At 50.2% G+C, this 13343-nt stretch overlaps 1 protein-coding gene and 1 long non-coding RNA gene across 13 annotated transcripts in view; both read left to right on the top strand.

Annotated features, from left to right (window-relative positions):
* Positions 1-13343, top strand: part of HIVEP3 (HIVEP zinc finger 3) — a 448346-nt gene that overhangs the window by 102271 nt on the left and 332732 nt on the right. The gene's annotated exons all lie outside the window — the stretch shown is intronic.
* Positions 5305-9028, top strand: LOC144381776 (uncharacterized). Its single transcript, XR_013447591.1, has 2 exons — positions 5305-5620; positions 8739-9028. It is a non-coding gene; the product is annotated as an uncharacterized LOC144381776 (long non-coding RNA).

The following is a 13343-nucleotide window of genomic DNA, read 5'->3' on the forward strand; positions in this document are numbered from 1 at the left end:
GAACACAAGCAGGGGGAGTGGGAGAGGGAGAAGCAGGCTTCCTGCCGAGCAGGGAGCCCGATGTGGGACTCGATCCCAGGACCCTGGGATCATGACCTGAGCCGAAGGCAGACGCTTAACGACTGAGCCACCCAGGCGCCCGAACTGATGGATTTTTAACTGATTTTCAGTTCCACACATTGACTGTCCTGTTTTGACAGGGCATTTCTTCTGGATGCAGCTTTTTTCCAAACCTGGAATAAGAGTTAATTAGGATTAGAGATGGTCTCTTTGCTTTTCCACTCACTAAGGGCTAAATGCTCAGAATTGCTACCTTTTCTCTTCTGGATAGCTAGGGTTTGTTGTTGTTGTTGTCGTCGTCATCCCCCCGCCGGGTGTTGGGCCAGAGTCCCACCTTCATGCTACCCTTATCTCTTCATTCTTAGTTTGTTATTGAATGATAGGCCTTCCCACCTGGGGACCAACTCTCTTTTGCGGGCAGGGGGGGTGGGGCGGAGAAAGAAGTGCAAGCATCCAGTTCTCTAAGACTGGCTGTCTCAAATTCCAGCAAGCTGGACTTGGAGACAGCTGACATCCCCAGACCCTCCCACTGTCCATGTGGCTGGGTTGTGCTTGGCTGAACTCAACTTGCATTCTTTTTGGCTGAGAGACTTTATAACTCTCTGTTGCTAGGAGGGGTCTACCTAAGAGAGCCCTGACTGGTTACTCTCATGTGGTTTACTCCTGGGAAGGTGGGCCCTGCTGCTCACTTCCTGATGTATTTCTGAGTGAGGGGCTGTTGGATTGTCATTGTCCCCTTCCCTTCCTGTGAGCCTACTAATGGTGGGGCATAGCAGATGGACGTTCCGGCTGCCATGGGCCCCCTGCAGACCCACCGAAGGGAACAATGCCAGTCTCTTCTTCTGTCCCCATTCCTGCTGCCTGCCTGCCCTGTTAACTTCTGTGTTCACCTCTCATCCGGCTAGGGCAGGGCTGCCCCTGGCATTAGGGAGCCTGGCAGAAACTGGTTGGGTGAAGGCTTTCTTCTCTCCCTCCATCCTTGAAAAGATGGTAGGGGCTCCTCTTGCCACTACCCCAGAGCAGTACACCAGAAAGCATTTGCTTTCCCTGTTCTCTCTACCTCCTTTTCTCCCCTGCTGCATCCCGTCACCCCTAACCCCATTTCCAAAGGTTTTAGAGAGAACAATTCAAGGGTGAATGATATTTTTCCTGGACAGAGACAAATGACCGCCCTTCCTCCCAAGGCCAAGTAATTCTTGGAAAGGTGTTTCCTCTTTTTCATCTAATATATGCATACTTTCTATCTGGGAGGCAGAAGCCACAGAGGAGCCCAATGAGAGAGCCTCGTGGGCTCACCAGCCTTCTCTGTGGGTCACTGGCCAGTTTTGCTGAACAGCTGCCCCTCTGAAGTAGGCTGGATGTCTGATCATTTCCACTAATTTGTAACGGCAGTGCTGGAAATGCTTGGGGCTCAGGGGCCTGCCACTAGCTTGGCATGGACAGGGAGAGAGTAGGCTTTCAGGAGAGAGAGGAGAGGAGAGAGGGAGGGAGGGAGGGAAGAGGGAGGGAGAAGAGAAGCAAGGAAGGAGGGAAGGAGGGGAGGGAAGAAGGAAGGGGGGAGGAAGGAAAGAGGGAGAGAAAGAAAAGGAAAAAAAAAAAAGGGAAATAAGCAAAAGAAGCAGAACATATATAACTCTCATTCCGGAACCCAGAACATCTCAGGTGGGACTGGATGACATCAAGTCTCTTTTTGAAATTGAGCATAATGTACATATAATAAAATCCACCCTTTAATGTATACAATTCAGTGAGTTTTGACAAACATCTCCAGCCACACCGCAGTCAAGATACAGGACATCTCCACCATCCCCTAGAAGTTCCCTTGTGCCTGTTTGCTGTCCGTTCTTTCCTCCCACTCCCTTCCCTTTGCAACCACCGCTCGGGTTTCTGAAACTAGAGTTCTGCTGTTTCTAGAACTCCAGAGAGATGGAATCTTACAACAGGTGCTTTCATGGCTCCTGACTTCTTGCACTCGGGACAGCGCTTCTGAGACTCATTTCTGTTGTGTGCATCGGCAGCTCGTTCCTGCATGGCCCTGTCACACTCCCGCATGTGGAGGTGCTGCCATTTCTTTGTCCCCTCACCTGCTGAGAGACATTTGGGTTGTTTTCTGTTTTGGGGCTACTGTAAATAAAGCTGCCACGCACATTCACAGACAGGCTTTTGTGTGTACATATCTTTTCATTTCTCTTGGGTAAATACTTAGTCAAGCTTCTTTCCTTATTTGTCTCTCCAGAGACTGGAATGCCCGCTTTATCTGTCTGTGCACCCATCAGCCTGTCGCCAGGTGGCCCCTTCTATTTCCCTTCTTATGAATGAGCAGGAAATAATAAAGAGATTTGGATACCACTCCCTGTGCCAGCCCCTCATGCATCCCTCAGACACTGTGTTCTGATTGTCTACCTGCTTGATACCCTCTCTAGACTAGGAACAGTATGGCACAGGGATTGAGAGCACGGGCCTTGGAGCCAGACTGCCAGAGTTCACATTCCAACTCCAGCACATTCTAACTGTGGGACTCTGGACAAACTCCTTAACTCAGTTTCTTTATCTGCAGAATGGGTATAATAAGAGTACCTACTGAATGGCATTGTGAAATATTGATAGATAGATAGATAGATAGATAGATAGATAGATAGATAGATAGATATGCTTGACCCATAATAAATACTATGCTGTTGAATAACTCGACGAATAGAAATATCAGGGTCTGGAACACATGGTGGGATCTCTTCTTAGCAGCTCATGATGGGACCAGAGCAGTTCCCATCAACCACTCTGTTGCCTGACACCCCAGCATCCGAGTTCCCATCGGATAACAAGCACTGCCTTCACACTGGGCGGACAGCACTTTTTTTTCCCCCTTGTCATCTGTCAGCTCTTCTTCTAGCTGGGGCTCTAGCTGCTTCCTTTTAATTCTTGAATTAAAGTTCTGTTTTGGTTCTCTTGAGTGTTCATTATGCCTTGAAAAACATAACTACAAGTTGCAAGGGAATCCCACTTGTTTGCTTTGTCCCAGTTCCGGGTCCATGCACATCAACCACATAGGCAGCAAGGCCTGGAAAGGCCCCTCCCACACCCTAGATCCTCATACCCTGGTTTGCATGAATCCTCATGTATCACAGGGCTTGAAGCCCTATATTGATTAGAGATACGGCAAAGGGGGTGCAGGCCCAGGTATATTCTCCTATAGTTCTATCAAGGATGTAATTGTCAGGACCCTGATAGTAGTCAGGGGTATGGATGTCCATCCCTGACCCTGTCATCTCTGCAGGCCAGGAACTGAAGCTCTCTTTGAGTGGTGACTCTCTTCTTAGGGTGAGGGATATGAGGTCCACTGAGTACATAATTGGAAATGAGGACTTAGCCTAACAGGCCTACATTCCAGGAAACACTTTGTGGGTCTGCCCTTTTTCTCTCCAAGAATGAGATGAGTCCGGGCCAGAGTGATCAAAAGAACTAGAGAAATCAGAATGTGGGATTGATGTTTGATATTTGCCAAAGTGAGAATACTTCCAAAGCACAGTCTTCTGTGGGTCTGTGGGGCGTGTTTCTGGAGTCTGGGAGCTCTGAGCAATACAATGTGGTAAGCACCTTTTACGGGGCACTCTGGGTAAAGCATGGTGTTCATCTCCGTTAATGCACGCTGGCGAATTGGAAGATGGTGTGCCCTTATAGCAATGATTTCCATCTTGGGGTGTTCTGATTTTATTGGTCTGGGGTGAATCCTGGGCAGCTGGACTTTTAAACACTCTGGAGCCCAGTGATTTTAATGTACAGCCAAGGCCAGGTACTGTTTTAGAGACAAGGGAATTGAGCCTTCAGAGGTCAAAGTCACGAAGTCATGCTCGAGGTCATACATCTGTGAGTGGAGGTGCAGGATAGGAGCGCAGGCCTGTGTGACTGTGTTGCTTGGGACTGGGCACCCCATTCTGTGTGCTGATCAGAAAGGTGTCAGCAGCTTCTCCTGGTGCCGGGCAGGAAATGATCAGTAGGGACACAAGGATGCTGATGGCTTTCCTAGTGCTTCTGTGCTGACCCAACACTCTTTAGAGTCTGAGCACATGCGTGCTCTGAGTCTGAAAGGCTTTCAGGACAGAAAGTCGCTGGCCTTGGTTCCTGGCCAACTCGGGAGAGGAACACGCCATCCGCCCGCAGCTCTTGGTCCATGCCTAGGTTGGTCACATCTGGGTCCAAGAAAACAAGGGGGGATTTTCTTGATTTTCTTTTCTAGTGTGACCCCATAGCCAGGCATGGGGTCTTGGTCCTTCCCGAGCAGAGCAGGATAGGAGACAAGTCAAGTAAGTAGTGATTTTTTCCATCCCTTGCCTCCAATAATACCTGCGGCAGTGGGACTCCCAGGAACGGAGCGCGTACCGTATGCACCAGGCCCTGCTCTAAGGGCCTGACACAAATGATCTCCTTTTATCCTCATAGGAATCCTGTGCAGTAAGTGCTATGATTACTGCATTTTTCAGACACATTTCAGAATGTGAAACACAGAGAGTCCAGTGGCAGAAATGGGCACCATCCCAGGCGGTTGGAGTCTGGGGCTCACTCTTAACCCATCAAACTAAACTAAATCCCTCCCAGGGATCCTAACTTTGCCTTGTGTTTTAATTGTTTTAGGACTGTCGCCTGGTGATAGATTAGCTTCGAGCACAGGAGGCATCTCTCCCTCTCACCATGTCTGGCACAGAGCTGGATTCATAGCAGATATTCGGGAAATATTCGCTGGTTGATGGATTCTATTTTATTTCAATTGATTTCATTTCTGAGGAGTCTGCCATGTCACAAGGCTGTGATCATCATAAGCATGTTCCAGGAGTGTAATATGGGTTACTCCATTTTCTTTTTTTTCTTAAGATTTTTAAAAATTTATTCATAAGAGACAGAGAGAGAGAGAGAGGCAGAGGGAGAAGCAGGGTCCCCACTGAGCAGGGAGCCCGATGCGGGACTCGATCCCAGGACCCTGGGATCATGACTTGAGCCGAAGGCAGAAGCTTAATCATCTGAGCCACCCAGGCGCCCCAGGTTACTCCATTTTCTACTTCTTGACTTGTGAGTGTTTCCAAATGCTCAACGTCCCTTTTCAGAGCTGCACATCGCATCCAGTGTTGGCTACGGCACTAAACTCACACCCTTAGAGTTTTCCAAGAGGAGCATTTCTTCTGCACACTTCCAGAGCAGATCACCTTGGAAGGGTTCTTTTCCAGAACAAAAATGATTCTAAATGGTAACTATCCCTGGGCCATCAAGGCCCCAGGAATGGAGTTGTTTGTATGGTGGGCTCTTCCAGGGTAATCCACACAAAACTCTGTCCCGATTTAGTAGCAAACATTGTTGGCACTCTGCCCAGACACCCTTGGCTCACTTTGACGGGTTCTGTGCACCCCTCCCTCCCCTGCAGCTTCTGTGGCTTTTGCCCCTGTCACCTTCTTCCGAGTATTGTCCTCTTGCCAAGCGAGCCGGAGTATTGGTGGCCATTATGAACTAACTGGTGCGGGAAGATGAAAGCTCAGCTGCCGTGCCCTGGGGAGGATGCCAAACTCTGGAGGAGGTACGATTTAGACTCCAGATGTCTCCTGGGATCAGGCTGAGGCTGGGACTTCACCTGAGGTCAGACCCCAGCCTGGCTCCTCCCCTTCTCTGTGGGCTCTCCCCACTCCCTTACCCACTTCCTGGGGACATTTCTTTGATGAAGAGAGACAAGGGAGCCTTGTTTCAGGGCTTGCTGTGGGGGCGCATGCCCTAAGTCCTGGATCGGTAGGTTGGATGTCATTTAAACCAGAAAATACCCTCCAGTCTCTCTCTTAAGCTTTTGTGTCTTGCACCTGCCCTAACTCTCTGCCTTCTCGGGGCCCCACCCACCTCTGTTCTTCTCACCACTGGTACATCCCCATCAATGGCTTCTGCTGGCAGCCCACCCGCTTTCCAGCCCCCTCTCTCCCTGCTTATGAACCAAACTCGCATCTACTCTCTGATTCTGTTTCATTTGTCCAGTATTCAACAGGTCTTTATTCTGTGCCAAGCATTCTTCTAAGTATGGGCTGTACGGTGTGCTTACCCTGACAGACCTTCCCTTTCCAGGGAGGGAAGAAGATAGTAAATAAGTAAACAAATGAATAAGCAGGGTGATCCTACGTTGAGCTGCAGGCTGTGTAGGAGATATACTGAGTGATGTGACAGCCAGTGAGCTGTAAGTGCATGTCTTACCTCCTGCTCGCTCTTCAGGCCTTGCATGCTGGCCCCTGCTGCACCTGCTCCTAGCGAGAACACCTGTGACCTGCGTATCTGTCAGTGTCAATGACATCGTTCAGACTGCATTTTTCTTGCCCTCCAAGCAGCATTTTATTAAGTTTAATTAAAACTCTAAATCTTCTTTTCTTCCCTTAGCCTCAGAAGCACCACCCTCCGCTGATGTTCTTCCTCCTTTTCTGGCTGCTTCTGCCTGGCCACCTTTGCCACTTTCTCCACCCCCCTGCTTGGTCGTTAAGAGTGGGAGTGCCCCAGAACTCTCTTCTTCCTGTGGCCGCTCTCCCCGGGGGAACACTTCACCTCCCCAGTGTCTGTTTCCATGCATCCCGTCTGGACCACCCTTTGGAACACCTGACTTTCAATACAGCCATCTTCTCAACTTCTCTACTGGGGTGACTCAGCACGTGTACAACTTGGCTCAGTATCTGCTCACCTGCCCGCCCCCCCCGCCCCTGGCCTTTTGCCTTCGAGTCTCTCCTCTTCAGACATCCCCTGTCTCAGTAAGAGGCACCCCTCTCCCTGCAGGTGCTTAAGCCAAAAAATAGACTTCACCCTCTCTCCTTCCCACCACCTGTCACATCTAAGCTCTCAATCACCAAGGGCCATCGATTTCTCTTCCTAAGGACATGGGTTGGAGCGCACCCACTTGTCCATTCTGACTTCTACTTCTCTTGTCCAGGTGCTGCTCCCCTACACCTGCCTTGACCCTTCCAGGCTGTTCTTTGCACTGGCCCTGATCATGTCAGAGGCTTTTCGCTGAATGAAAGAACTGAAACTTCTTAACACAGCCTGTTCACCTCCCCACCCTCTTCTCCACCACTCGCCCATCGCCCCTCCTCCAGCCTTCCTGAATAGCATGTTCTTTCCCAGTTATGAGCTTTGCATGTGCATCTCCTTTTCCCTGGAAAGCATTTCAGTGAGGCCCTCTGTGGCCAGGCCCACCTTGTTTGTGAAGGAGCTGCTTTCTTTTTCCCTGAAGTGTTGTGATTGCTGTGGGGATAGAGGTGGGGAGGGGAGGGGGGTGGGAGAGACCACTGCTGTTTCTCTATTCCCTGTCTTTTGGGAAATTTGGAAGAGATCTAGGCTGTGGCCTGCAGGGGGTAGGGAAGGGGCACAGAGTGGGGAGGAGGGAGTGGGTGATGTCTAACACAGGTGCAGGCAAGAAGGGGGTCCATTATCTGTAGAGGATTTAAAAGCAATTATAAAACCAATGCAAAGTCTGTCTGCTTTTTACTCTCATCATGCACGAGAAATTTAAAAAAAATATTGATGAGATACTTTTTCGCATGGGAGAGGATTGTTCTCCTCCTCTTCCCTGGGTCTAGGAGTAACTCCTGGAGTCACCAAGAAACAGTAGCAGGAACCATGGCTTACTGACCACCATGTGCCAGGCACTTGTTAGGTTTGTTAGGATGCTTATCACATGAACTCCTCATAGCAGCCCTAAAAGACAGGCATTATTGGACCCATTTTAAAGGTTAGGAAGCTTTAAGGAGACCAAAGAAGGCAAGTCGGCCCAGGCACGTCTCGAACTGCCGGTGGGGAAGCCTTGCATGTGGGCGGTTTGTCCTGAAGCACGTGGCTGTGTTTGGCCTGGTGCAAAGCAGTCTTCCCGATCTGGTTCTGTTTTCCCTTGTGGCCCTCACGAGGCCTGTGCTTCCAAAAAATTTGCTTTAGGAAAGGGCTTTGGAATTCACACCTAACCCCCAAACGTTCCGGACAAGGTCTGGCCTCACCAGCATGCCAAGGTCCTGCTGATAGGGGAGAAGACCCGGGCCTGCAAGCATTTGGTGCAGGGACAAGGAGGTAGATTTGGAGAAAAGTCGGGCTGGATTTGAATCCCAGACCCACCACTTAAGTGACCTTGGGAAGCTTATTTTCAGAGCCTCCGTCTCCTCATTGTAAGAATGGGATGATAGTAGAAACGGACTCGAGAGAGCCTTTGGGAGGGCTTAATGATTTGAGGGCTGAGATGCCATCATCACTGTACCCATTCGCGTTGGGTATCAGACTCTACAGTGTATGTTGAGCTCATGGCAGAGGAAACGATGTGTAATAGGCATGTGACAAACATTTCCCTCCACACGAAGGGCCCTCAGAAGCAGTGTCCACATCGCTATTTTTAGGGGGACACCCCACTCTTCATTGGGGTCCACGAAACAGACCAGAGGGTGCTAAATACTCCTGACCGACATGGAAACCACATCAAATGGGAAACCAACTTTCTGGTTGGAGCAGTTTCCTGGTGGAGGAAGGGCTTTTTTTTTCTTTTTTTTTTTTTTAACAATCAGTAAATGGTTATTTTCCCTGGATATAACACCTTGTTAAAAAAGGAACGTATTGATATAATTCGAGACATCACAGCAGATGTTTGATTTTTAACAGTTGGTTTTTTTTTTTTTTGCATTGCCTCTTGGAAGGGAGCATCCACCAATGCAGGCGCCATGAGTTGGCCTTCAGCATCGGGTCCGAGCCTCCGTGGCAAGGATGCCAGCCCGTGGGAGTGCGAGCATGGCGCTTCCTCCTTGCAAAGAGCCGGTGGAGTGGTTGGTGTATTAATTAAGCAGTGGGTTTTTAATGCTTGCGGAATGAATAGATCTGCTCTGTCTTCTAGCCTGGGAACCAGAGCTCTTAGATTTTATGTTATTTCCCCCCAAACAATCAATTCTTACGACACTCCTGTGAGAAAATAAAGCCTCTGTTTGCTTCAGCTGGAAGGAAGCTTTGTTTGTCTCTCTTCCTACCTGTAGAGACGTTGTTGCTTTCAGAAAGTCCCACCCAGCTGGGGCTCTGGGCTCCCCTGCCTTCATGAATTCTTAGAGAGGAAACCTTTCCGTCTGCTGTGTCTCTCCAGCGTGCAGGGGTGTGTGCGCGTGCGGCCTTATCACCTGCGGGCAGGCCGACCTGGAGACACAGCTCAGCCCTGAGGCGCCCCCAGCACGGAAGAAGTAGGTCATTCAAGGAATCATCTCACCTGAAGAGTTTGGGCCTCACCCACAAACAAGCTGTCCCGGAGGTTGGGCCCAACAAAGAGTCTCTCCAAGACCAAACTCTAGTGAGGCTCTTCCAAGCTCTTTTCTACTAGGCCTCAACATTTAAGCCTCTGTGTTATTTTCTCCTTTGTCCAGTTTTGGCAAGAACCGTGCTAAGCTGGTTTCGCCAGAATCCCCTGTCCTCTGTATCTCTGTAACCCTTACTATCTGGTTGGGTTCCTCATCCTCCACCTTCCCCGGGTGAAGGCTGCTCACCCTGGCCTGCCTCCAGCAAGAGGCCTGCTAGCTCTGTTTAGCCAGAATGCCCCCCGGCTCCTGAGGTTTCCTTTCGGTAGTTTCCCACCCACTGAACCCCACTCTGCTCCTAGGCCATCAATCCCCCTCTTCCTTGTTGTCTTCAGAGTTGAGCCCAATCTCTCTCCGCTGCTGCAGACCCCCATTGCTGTGGTCCCTACACCTATCGCGTTGTCCCCCTGAGTAAAGGTATCGAGTTTTCCAAAGTTTGGCTTGGTAATTACTTAACTTGCTGTGCTTCCAGACCTGACCACACTAAAGCCTGTTGTGGGTTTTCCTTTTTGTACTGAGTTGCTGGTGCAGTGTTAGTTTCTGCTTCTGCAAAATGCCCAGCCAGGGTGCTCTTATAGTGTGCATCTGAGAGTGTTTTTCAGATGGCTTAGGAAGGTCTGCTGATCTGTTAAATACAAGCAACATTTACCATTTATTTCCAAATAGACACACTTCGGACCTTCCAAAGCCAACATGCAGAGGACCGAGGCGGGGGGTGGCTTTGGAGAGGGGCTACAACAAAGATCAATGTCAGGTCTAGGAGGTCACTCTCAGTGACCCTGTGGTGACCATCCTCACTGAGCCATGACATCGAGGAACATTGTGTTGGCGTGGATTAATGCCAGCCTTGCTAGGGCTCATTTTCAGTTTCTGAACAAACATTTTGGTATTGTCGCGTGTTTTGAGAATGGAAGCGTTTGAATGTTTGCCATTTCCTGGGTGTCGGAAGGGAAAGAGAAAAAGCAAGTGGCATGATCCTTCTCCTCAGTGTTCAGTGTTCAGGGTTAATACAAACAACATAGGGTTAACGCCAAGCAAAGGATGAGAAGCCACATTTGCTGTACTCCTTTGTATCAGGGACTGAGTTAGGCATTTAATAGATGCACATTTTAAGCTATAAGGTAACCCTAAGAATGAGGTAATGTCAGAGGCAGGTGGTGGGCCAGCTCACCGGGTATGAATCCTGGTTCCTCTGTTTACTAGCTGGGTGATCTTGGCCAATTTACTTAACTTTTCTGCACCCCAGTCTCCTCATCTATAAAATGGGGATGAGGAGAGTACTAGGGCAGAGTGTGGTTAAGAAGATTGAGTGAGTTCATATGTGCACAGTGCTTTGAATAGTGCCTGGCACTTAGAAGCTGCTATGTGAGTTTTGTTAAATAGACACAGGGTACGTGTGGCCCTGAGAAGTGAAGTCACTTGTACGAGGCCCCTGAGCTCGTAGGTAGTGGGTTGGGATTTGAACCCAGTGCTCCCTGGAGCAAGGTTTCTCCGCCTCAGCACTCTTGACATTTTGGGTCAGATAATTCTTTGTTGTGGGGGTCGTCCTGTGCTTTGTAGGGTGTGCGGCGGCATCTCCGGCCTGTGCCCACTAGGTCAGGAGCAGCAGCCCAGCTCCAGGGGTGACGACCCAAATGTCTCCAGATATTACCAAATGTCCCCTGGGGGCAAAGCTGCTGTTGGTCGAGAACCACCGAGCCACAGGGGCTCCCACTTGGAGGGTGTAACAATAGGCTCATTTCTCAGTTCTAAGGTGAAAAGCCCAATTTCCCGGTATCACCTTTTTTCTTTATAGACCAGTGGTCAGGGAAGGCTGGGCTCCCGGTTGGCCGGTGTCTACACACGCAGCAGCCGAGAAGCCTCTGCATCTGGGCCCAGGCCAGCGGCTTCTCAGCCACAGTTGTGAGATGTTTTCTTTTCTTCCTATGGCTAGACGGGATTTCCACAGGTCCAGAAGGGAGCCCATAAGGGAGGTCCAGCCTGGGGCTGGTTTGAGGTTCTGTCCGCGGCAGGCAGGGCTGGTGTCTGTGTGTGTTCCTTGGAAGCACGGTTGGGGGTTTTCACTGGAGGCGGAACATGAAGGGTCCCAGAGCAGAAGGGTCAGCAGACACGAGGAGGACTAATACCCACGGCAGCTGGGCCAGGATGCCACCCCACTAAGTACCCGCTCTCATTTGCCTATTTCCCGGTCTTGTGTTCACGTTGAGGCCTTTTCCGTGCTTTCAGTTGCCCAAAGTGTAGCTTGTGGCAGTGATGGGCAGACGTGGGATGTGAGCAGAGCGCCCAGCGGAGCTAAGTTAAGCTCCCTTTGCAAGAAATATGCTGGCCGGCCACTCGGTGTGTGACCAGGTTGTCAGAAAACTGAGTTAGCAGCACCTGTTGCTCTGGGCGAGGGTTGGGTGGGGTGGGGGGAGGGCGGGGGGTGTGGGGATAGTTTTTTTTTTTTAAGATAACGCTCTAGTGTTTGGGCCAACGTAAAGAGAGCTACACCGGCTCCTATTCAAATGATCGTTTTTGTAGGTTAGCGGTTTTAAATCAGTACTCACAGCTTGGGTGTCCCAGATATTTGGTTCTGGTCCAGATCTTGCTCTTCCTTTGTTTTGGCGCAAGCTCTTTTCCCAACATGCTGTGGTCCTGTCCAGTGGAAACTTGATATTTGCCCTCGTGTCCCATCGAGGCTGGGAAACAGGCAGTTCTCCAGCGCTGACAGGTCTGGAGGTGCCATTCATCCCTCACAGACACTTCTCTTTGGTGAGTTTGACTCTCCCCCTTTTGTTTGGAAGGCCGTGGCTTTTTACAAGCTATAAAATCAGGACACGGGAAGGCAGGTTTGTAGGGTATGTTGTGGAAGACAGCTCCTCAGTAAACACCGTTAACCCCTGATCTCTGGAGGGCTGCCTCCTAAGTGAGCTTGTGCTCTAAAGCAGCCCAAATGGATTCTCAGAACAGAGAGAGCAAGGGGATCGCCAAGGACTTCTGGAGAGTGCAGTGAGTGGGAGTCTCCCCCCGCCCCCCTCGGGAGGGAGCCTCATTTGTTCAGCTCATATTTGTGGATCCTAGCCAGGCACTGTGCTGGGGACACAGTGACGATAGCCTGCAGGAGCTCCTGGTCCAGGGGGCTCAAGTAGAATCGATACCCAGAGCAGGAGAGGGCAACCCCTCTGTGAGCTTGGCCCTCAGCACAGTAATGTAGGCCATCCTCCTTTCCGTTTCCCCCGATGCCACCGCTTTATGGTTGGGAAGCACAGTGAGGGGAAATGAGTGTGTGTTTTGGCAAAGTTAAATTAAATCTCTGAATCCCTCCATTTGGATACAAACTGTCTTCTGAGAGTAAAAATAAATGTGAAACCCAAGGTTGGGAGATATGTTTGGGGCTTTGAGTCTATGGTCTGCCTGTTTCCTTGGTTTTCTCTGTGGTCCTGCCCCTTTGCTGGAATGCTTGTCCCTGTCAGCCCAGGGCTGAAGGGGAAGACCAGCGAGTTTGATCACATAGATCAGACAGCAGACAAGTTCCCTGGCAAAGGACCGGGTTGTATCTAAAGCCAAGGTGGTCCTTCCAGCTGAGTGCTTCAGTGCAATCATATAGCAGTGGTAGTCTGGGGACCCTGGAGCCCCTGGGTCTAGAAACGGTACAGGTCAGCCCATGTCTCCGGCTGGCCTGCTCATTTCAGGGCTCCCCTGTGGGGAGAGTGGGGCTGTAGGGAAACTGTAGGCCTCTCAGGCAGACTGATGTTTCAGATCTCTTCTTTATAGTTTATCTGATAATTATATGGTGAGGAACATGAGTGGTGCCTGAGCCAAGTATTTATTTCCAGGTGAGGGTACTGTCTTCTTGGGCCCAGCTAGGACCCATGGATGTTTTGCAGGTTATGGAAGGAACCATGTACAGAGACCAGAGTTAACTGCCCCACATTTCTCATGCCTCCGAGCTGCTCTAGAGCCTCTTAGAGGGTTGTCTCCCAGGCA

The sequence above is a fragment of the Halichoerus grypus genome, chromosome 5 (genome assembly GCF_964656455.1).
Source record: "Halichoerus grypus chromosome 5, mHalGry1.hap1.1, whole genome shotgun sequence".
Classification (NCBI taxonomy): domain Eukaryota; kingdom Metazoa; phylum Chordata; class Mammalia; order Carnivora; family Phocidae; genus Halichoerus; species Halichoerus grypus.